We start from the raw sequence: 8,298 nt of genomic DNA, 5'->3' as shown, positions 1-8,298 counted from the left end.
CGTAACCATTATGCTACCAGAGCTCCTTTGGCTATAGTACGGTGCCCAATTTATAGTGGTATTGAGTGTCATTAAGGGTGACGTTTATTCCTTCTTCAAATGATCAGCTTCTGTATGCCTCATGTTTCAGCCTCACAAGTGTCTCATTCTACAGCAAACACCCAATGCCCTTTTACCTGTTTGTCTTCCTTTGTGTTCCTCCTTCTGCTGGAATATGAATAATTCCGTTTCTCCACCCAGAATCTCTACTCACCGTTCAAACTATAAGTTAAATATGTTATTTTCTTAGAAACTGCCTTCAACTCCACCAGGTAATTTTTTTGCTTCTTTCTATGGCTCTATGTGTTAATGCACTGGACTGCAAGGACAGTTTGAACCGCAGGGTCAGTTTCAACTGCAAGGTCGGTGTTTCAAGCTCACCAGCCCCTCGGAAACCTTATACAGAGTTGCTATGAGTCGAGACTAACTCAACAGCACTTAACAACAAGAAGCAAATCAAGTACTGAAATTAGAAACAGGAATAATATACTTTGGGAAAGTATGTTGGTGTTAAGTTACTGATTTGCTTGCAGTTGTTATGAAGTGCTGTTGAGTAAGTTCTGACTCATATAACCCTGTACATGGTTTCTGAGGAGCGGTTTGTGAGCTTGAATCGCGGACCTTGCGGTTCAAACCGACCTTGCAGTCCAGTGCGTTAATCCACAGCTTCCGCAGCTCCACACCAGGATTGGTTTGCTTAGTTACCTGATTTTCTTTTTATTAGCCGAACATCTTCTTGAATTATAGATTATCATCACATTTATCTATGTGTCCAGGAAATAGAAGGCATTCACAAAGGAGGTTTCAGGAAGTGGGCAGTGCAGTGGAAGATAGGCCTGAATGTGGAATCACAATCCTGGTTCAAGGGCCACTGAGTGGCAGACCTCTCAGGGTTGATTTTGTCATTCGTAAACGGTTCATGATCCTAGCATGGTATTACAAATCAAAGAAAATGATTGATATGGAGGTACTCTTAAAACTATAAAATAATTGTGAGGATTTTTTAAATGATCATTTTTGTTAGTGTTCATCAGACTTTTCATCTCAGAAAAATTTGCGGTTTTACAGGGAGCACCCTAGTTTGTGAATTAATTCCTTTGAGAATAAATCACAAATGTTGTTGTTGTTAAATGTCATCAAGTCAGTTCCAACTAGTAGGGATCCTATACAGAGTTTCTAAGGAACAGCTGTTGGGTTTGAATCTTGACCTTGATGTTATCAGTCCAGTGTTTATCCTACAGCATCACACCAGTAGCAGAGATACAATTGTGAAGCAAATTAATTCATTTGGGTTCTTTTCACATCATTCTGTTTGTATGAGTGGTTAGCCAATAAAAGGAAGAACTTTTTAATGGCTTGTGATGATAATCTGTCAGGAGGTAGTTAGTTTCCCAGTGGACATATGCAAGTAGAGACTTGGTAACCCAACTTAATGTTAGGGTGGTTGTTCATGGAAATCCTGACCTGGAGTGAAGAGAAAAGGAGAGCTGGACTAGCTGACTTCTTATTCTAAATAGAAATAATTCTAATATTTGCATACAAACCAGACTGAGAGATGGACCAAGGGTTTTGTATCCCATTCAGCTGATAAAGTATAAAGTTTCTTTCTTTTCCACTTGAAGTGTAAGTTGTGTACTTTACATAAGAGCTCAGTAAAATGTCTGGCATTTCTACTTTGTGAATCTATGCTAAAGCTGATATTTGATTTTGAAATATGAAAGTAAACTGTAACTACCTCAATTTAAGTCTCTAGGATTTATATTTATATATAATCTGAAAATTCTCCCAACTTTTCACCCTGGAGAAAAAAAGAAATTAATCTTACTTACAGCTGAAAGTCTAGAGAGACACTAGTTTTAGGTTAATGGAAACCTGACACTGCCTTTGCCTGGGCTTCTAGCTGTTTCCCCGTAACTGATGCGACCTCTCACACACAAAGACACAGTTACGATTCTCACATATTAAATTGAGTGCTTTTGTGGTCCAAACTCAATTGCAAATCACTTAAAAAAAATTCTTCATGGTATTTTTAAGAGCACTATTTATTTTTAAACATCGTCCTTTCAAAATCCAAAGCAGCTTCTTAATGTTGTTATTGCTCATGGCAAACCTTTTTCAATTCTCTGAAATCTCCTCTTCAGGGTTTTTCTGTTTGTGCTAATTCCACTCAAGTGTGCAGGCATGTGACCCAAGGAGACAAATGCAGAATTGAATCAGCAACACACAATGTCAATTGTATTGGAAAGGTCTTGAGATTTGCAAATAATAGCAGAGGTAAGCTAAGATACAAGTCTTTTGACTGCTTGTCTTATATTTTTACTCCTGCCCCTTAAGAATGAAGGAGTTCTGATAGTGTAGTGGTTAGAAGTCGGGCTGCTAATCTCAGGGTCAGCAGTTCGAAACTAACAGCTGTTCTGTGGGAGAAAGATGAGGCTTTCTGCTCCCACAAAGATTTACAGCTGTGGAAACCATATATAGAGTTGCTATGAGTCAGAACGGACTCCATAGGACATAACCACCACCACCACCTTAAGAATGGGGCAGGATGTCTGGGAGAAAGGGCCCTAACAAGTTGCAAGGATGTGATTACAGCTCTGCCTCCTAGCCCCCAAGAAAGGCAGTTTCCTTTCAAGTGACTTGGTAGAGTATCTGACATTGTCCTACAATTTAATCACTCCCAGAGGAGTAACAAAGCAGCAGAATGTATAGTATATGTCCCATCCATACATACTTTAGCAAATAAAGATTGAGAGATTGCCCTGAGAATAGGGTCCTAAGGCAGAAGCAAAGAGCAAGGTAAAGAAGAAAGGATTGGAGTGTTCAGGTCCTAGTGGCTACATGCTGAAGACTGAAACATGAATGGTGGACACTATCTTCTGACACCGTATTTCTCAAGCACCTTGGGTGATCTGGGCCCTATGCTTGGAAGGACACTGGAGGCCTAGATGAATTATGTGAATTCTGCCTGCGAGGAAAGGTTTAACAGGAAAGGAAGAAGAAACAAATGCTAGAGGGAAGAGTGGAATAGAATGCCTTTCCGGTATTTGGGTGTGTGCTGAATGGTGCATTTGATCTCCAATGTGAAACTCAGAAGAGCTAGCACTTTCTTTGAGACCTCCCATTTCTTTCTTCATGGCCCAGTTCAAGTGTCACCTCCTCCAGGAAGTCCATTTCCCCCCCATCCCAGATATTCTACCTGTTATTTTCTTTGTTTTTGCTATTTCTTATGCATGCTCTGTTTAACTTAATTCCCACTGTTACTGCGATTGCTTTTTTTAATGTGTCTGCCTCATCCTCCAGCTTGCTAAGGGTGCAGATTTGATCTTTTTAATCTCTGTATCAAATACCAGACTGAGGGTTTCACCTGAGCAGGTGTTCAACAAACATTGATTTGTTCAACTGGAATCTGAATATGACTAGGAAGATGTCAACAGGAGAATTCGGAGACAAAAAGGCTGCTTCCTTTTTTATATTTATCTCCTGTAAAGTATAGCATTGTAAAGGAGCTCTGGCAGCATAGTGGTTATGAATCAGGCTGGGAACCTTAAGGTCAGCAGTTCGAAACTACCAGCTGCTCCATGGGAGGAAGATGAGGCTTTCTGCTCCCGTAAAGATTTACAGGCTCGGAAACCCTGTAAAGGGTTGCTATGGGTCGGAACCAACTCAACGGCGCTTAACAACAATAGCAATGTAGGATCAGCACTGGACTTCAAACCACAAGGTCGGCAGTTTGAAACCGTAAGTTGCTCCTCAGAAAGCCTATACAGGGTCTCTATGACACAAAATCAACTAGATGGCATGTAACAACAGCAACAACTTCAGAGTTCCTAGGTGGCACAATAATTAAACACTGGACTACCAATAGAAAGATTGATGGTTCAAAGTCATCCAGAGTTACCTCAGAAGAAAGCCCTGGTGGTGTGCTTACAGAAAGTCAAAGCCTTGGAGACCCATGGAGCAGTTATACTCTGACACAATAGGGTCATTAACTCAATGGCAAATGATTTGGCTTGGGTTGGTCCTCAGCTCCCATTTGGGTGTGATTGGATTCACTGAAAAGGTGATAATACTTGCTTTATCTATCGCTAGAAATTGTAGTCATTTACTGAGATGGCATTATTAACAGGGATTTATAACTCTAAGGTCTAGACAGATACTGTCCTAATTATTATTTTTCTTGATTATGGCTAGGAACTAGGGAATTAACAGACTCAGAATGCTGTGAAGTAAATTTAACAGGCATGCATTTGCTCATTAATCAGATATTTACTGAACGCTTACAAAATACCCTAGAATTGTGTAATTCTTGGATGAACAGAGATGCAATCTCTACCTTCAAAGTCTATGGCAAAATAATTATAGCACTAGCACGAAACTTGACAGAAATCTGGGGATGTGGTCACAGAGAAAAGACACAGACCCAAAGTGAATGAGGGAGGGAGGTGTCAAGAAAAATTTACAGTAAGAGGTAGTTCTTGAGCTGAGTAGGAAGTATGAGGACAGGAGGGCAGGAATGGAATGAGGAGTGTTCAAGGCAGGAGGAGCCAGGTGATGAAGGAAAAGAGGGTAAGATGGATTTAATTGTGTCCCCCAAAATATGTGTTGGCTGAACAAATAATCCAGTGAGCTGGATTAAATGAAGAAAACATAGCATCAGGATTAGAGGAAGACTCATGAACAACCTGTGATATGCAGATGATACAACCTTGTTTACTGAAAGTGAACAAGCCTTAAAATATTCACTAATGAAGATCAAAGAACACAGCCTTCAGTATGCATTACACCTCAGTGTAAAGAGACCAAAAATCCTCACCATTGGACCAATAAATGGCATCATGATAAATGAAGAAAGGATTGAAGTTGTCAAATACATTTCATTAGGCAAATCTTCTGCACAAAACCTCTTTAAAGTTTTGTTGTTGTTGTTGTTGTTATGTTCCATGGAGTCGGTTCCGACTCATAGCAACCCTGTTCAGCGTTTCTGAGGCCATAAATCTTTATGGGAGCAGAAAGCCTCATCTAAGTGTTTAAGAGTCAGGGTATCAGCTTGAGGACTAAGGTGTGCCTGACCCAAGCCACAGATTTTCAATAGCCTCATATGCATGTGAAAGTTGAACAATGAATCAGGAAGACTATAGAATTGATGCATTTGGGTTATGGGGTTAAAGGAGAATATTGAAAGTGCCATATGGACTGCCAGAAGAACAAACAGATCTGTTTTGGAAGATGTCCAGTCAGAATGCTACTTAGAAGACAAGATAGTGAGACTTCCTCACCTATATTTCGGACATAATATCAGTAGGGACAAGTCCCTGGAGAAGGACATTATACTTGGTAAAATGGAGGGACAGCAAAAAAGAGGAAGACCCTCAATGAGATGGATTGTTAAAGTGTCAACAGCCATGGGCTCAAATTTAACACAGTTTTGAGGATGGTGCAGGACCAGGCAGTGTTTCAGTCTGTTATGCACAGAGTCAAAATTAGTTGGATCCATCTTGGTGGCACCATACTACAACAACAACAACAACATACCTGTGGATGGAGTCCTAGTGTGGTGCTGTAGGATAATCACTAGACTTCTAACGACAAGATCGTCGACTCAAACCCACTAGCAGCCCTTTGGAAACCCTATATAGGGTAGGTAAGCCTTAGAGCAACAACATACCAGTAGATATAAACCGCTTTCAAACAGGGATTTCTTTGTTATGTTAATTAGATAATACCCTGTTGTTAGGGTCCTTACTGACTCATAGCAACACTATGCACAACAGAAGGAAATACTGTCCGAATCTGGGCCAACCTCACAACTGTTGCCACTCTTGAGCCCATTGATGCTGCCACTTGGCCAATCCTTCTCATTGGGAGTCTTTCTCTTTTCCTCTGACCCTCCACCTTACCAGACATGGTATCTTTCTCCAAAGACTGATCCCTCCTGATGATATGTCCGAAGAATGGGAGACAAAGTTTGGCCATCCTGGCCTCCAAGGAGCACTCTGGCAGCACTTCTTCCAACACGGATCTGTTGGTTCTTTTGGTAGCCCATGGCACTTTCAATATTCAACTCCAGCACCTTAACTCAAAAGCATCAATTCTTTCAGTCTTCCTTATTCACTATCCAGCTTTCGCATGCATATGAGGTTATTGAAAATACCATGGCTTGGGTCAGATGCACCTTAGTCCTCAAGCTGACATCTTTGCTCTTCAGTACTTTAAAAAGGTCTTGTGCAGCAGATTTGCCTAATGCAATATTTCATTTGATTTCTTGATTGCTGCTTCCATGAGTGTTGATAGTTGATCCAAGAAGAAGGAAGTCCTTGACAACTTCAATCTTTTCTCCATTGATAAGAATGTTCCAGTGGTAAGGATTTTTGTTTTCTTTACCTTGAGATGCAATCCATACCAAAGGCAGTAAATATTTTATGTCCTCTTCACTTTCAGCAAGCAAGGTTGTATCATCTGCATATCACAGGTTGTTACTGAGTCTTCCTCCAATCCCGATGCCACGTTTTTCTTATATAACCCAGTTTCTCAGATTATTTGCTCAGCATACAAGTTGAAATAAGTATGGCAAAAGAATACAACCCTGTCACACACCTTTCTTAATCTTAAATCATTCTGTGTTCCCATGTTCTGTTCAAACAACTGCCTCTTGGTCCATGTACAGATTCATCATGAGCACAATTAAGTGTTTCTCTTCATTTTGAGTTGTGCCCCATCAGCAGATGAAGGTTCCTAGGGCTTTACTCCAATTGTGTCATCACGGTCAACTCTACTTTTAGGAGGCAGCTCTTCCCCAGTCGCATTTTGAGTGCCTTCCAACCTGAGGGGCTCATTTTCTAGCACTGTATCTGACAGTGTTTTCCTGCTGTTCATAACATTTTCAATGACTAAATATTCAGAAGTAGCTCATCACTCTTTCTTCTTACTTAGTCTGTCTTTGTCTGAAAGCTCATCTGAAACCTGTCCACCATGTGTGACCCTGCTGGTATTTAAAATACCCATGGCATAGCTTCCAGAATCACAGTAACTCACAAGCCACCACAGTATGACAAACTGACAGACAAGTGGTGGAGATCATACCCTAGTTGTTGTTTAGTACTGTGTTGTTGTTTAGTACTGTGGTGTTGGTTCTGACTCATAGTGACCCTGAATAGGGTTTCCAAGGCTTTTCAATCTTTGCGGGATCAGAAAGCCTCATCTTTCTCCTGTGGAGTGCTGGCAGGCTCAAACCGCTGACCTTGTGGTTTGCAGTCCAGTAATTATCGTATGGAGTCACCGCATTCTTGCACCATAGTTGAGTGGGTTTTATATCTAATCACTTCTGAAATATTAAAAGAGCATGTTAAACATAGAGACACAAAGGGAATAGAGGAAGGCAGGCAGTGAATGGACACAAATGCATTTATCAGGATTATTGGCAGCTACTAAAAGCTGAAATAGACAAGGAAGACCATAACCAAAGAAACCTCCTATTTCCACATCCTGAAATTGCATCTATAGATTCCTGAGCTATGAGAAAGAAAATAAACTTCTGCTCTCTAATGCCACCCACTTGGGGTATTTATGTTATGGCAGCAGTAGGCAACTAAGACAGAGGGCTTAAGAAGAAGACCTTTGAGGTTTCCCTGCTACACCCTTTCCCGATGCCTCTGATGGAATTCATCCCCAACACTCTCTGCTCTGACTGCAGGTTGTGCTAGCTCTAAGACTGGTGATGTCACTTTATGTGTCGTAAATTGATGTGTGTTTCCACATGTCCCTGGCTCCTATACCTGCGAACGTAGTAGTCCTATTTGGAAATAGGGTTTTTCGTTTGTTATTTTACTAAGGTCATATAAAAAAGGGAGGGTTCTAATCCCTCTGAGAGATGTCTTATAGAAAGAGCAGAGTAGACACAGACGTATGCCAGGGGAGAGACAGATGCCATGTGAAAATCATCTCCAAGCAAAGGAACATCAAAGATCACTGGCAATCACCAGAAACTCGGAGCTTCTCCATTGGCAAGACCCTGATTTGAACTTCCAACCTCCAGAACTGTCAAAAACTAAATGTCTGTTCTTTAAAGACACCTGTTCGTGGTGTTTCTATCATGGCAGTACAAGGAAATGAAGAAACAGCCTTCTCATCTGCTACTGATAATATTAACCATTCCTGTTGCCCTCAAGCCAATTCCAACTCTTGGCAACCCACATGTTACAAGGTGGAATTGCCCTGTAGGGTTTTCTTGGATGTAATCTTTATGGCAGCAGACCACCAGGA

Source organism: Chrysochloris asiatica, unplaced genomic scaffold (genome assembly GCF_000296735.1).
Source record: "Chrysochloris asiatica unplaced genomic scaffold, ChrAsi1.0 scaffold00026, whole genome shotgun sequence".
Classification (NCBI taxonomy): Eukaryota; Metazoa; Chordata; class Mammalia; order Afrosoricida; family Chrysochloridae; genus Chrysochloris; species Chrysochloris asiatica.
The sequence above is the reverse complement of the archived record's forward strand: the minus strand, read 5'-3'. Positions refer to the sequence as shown.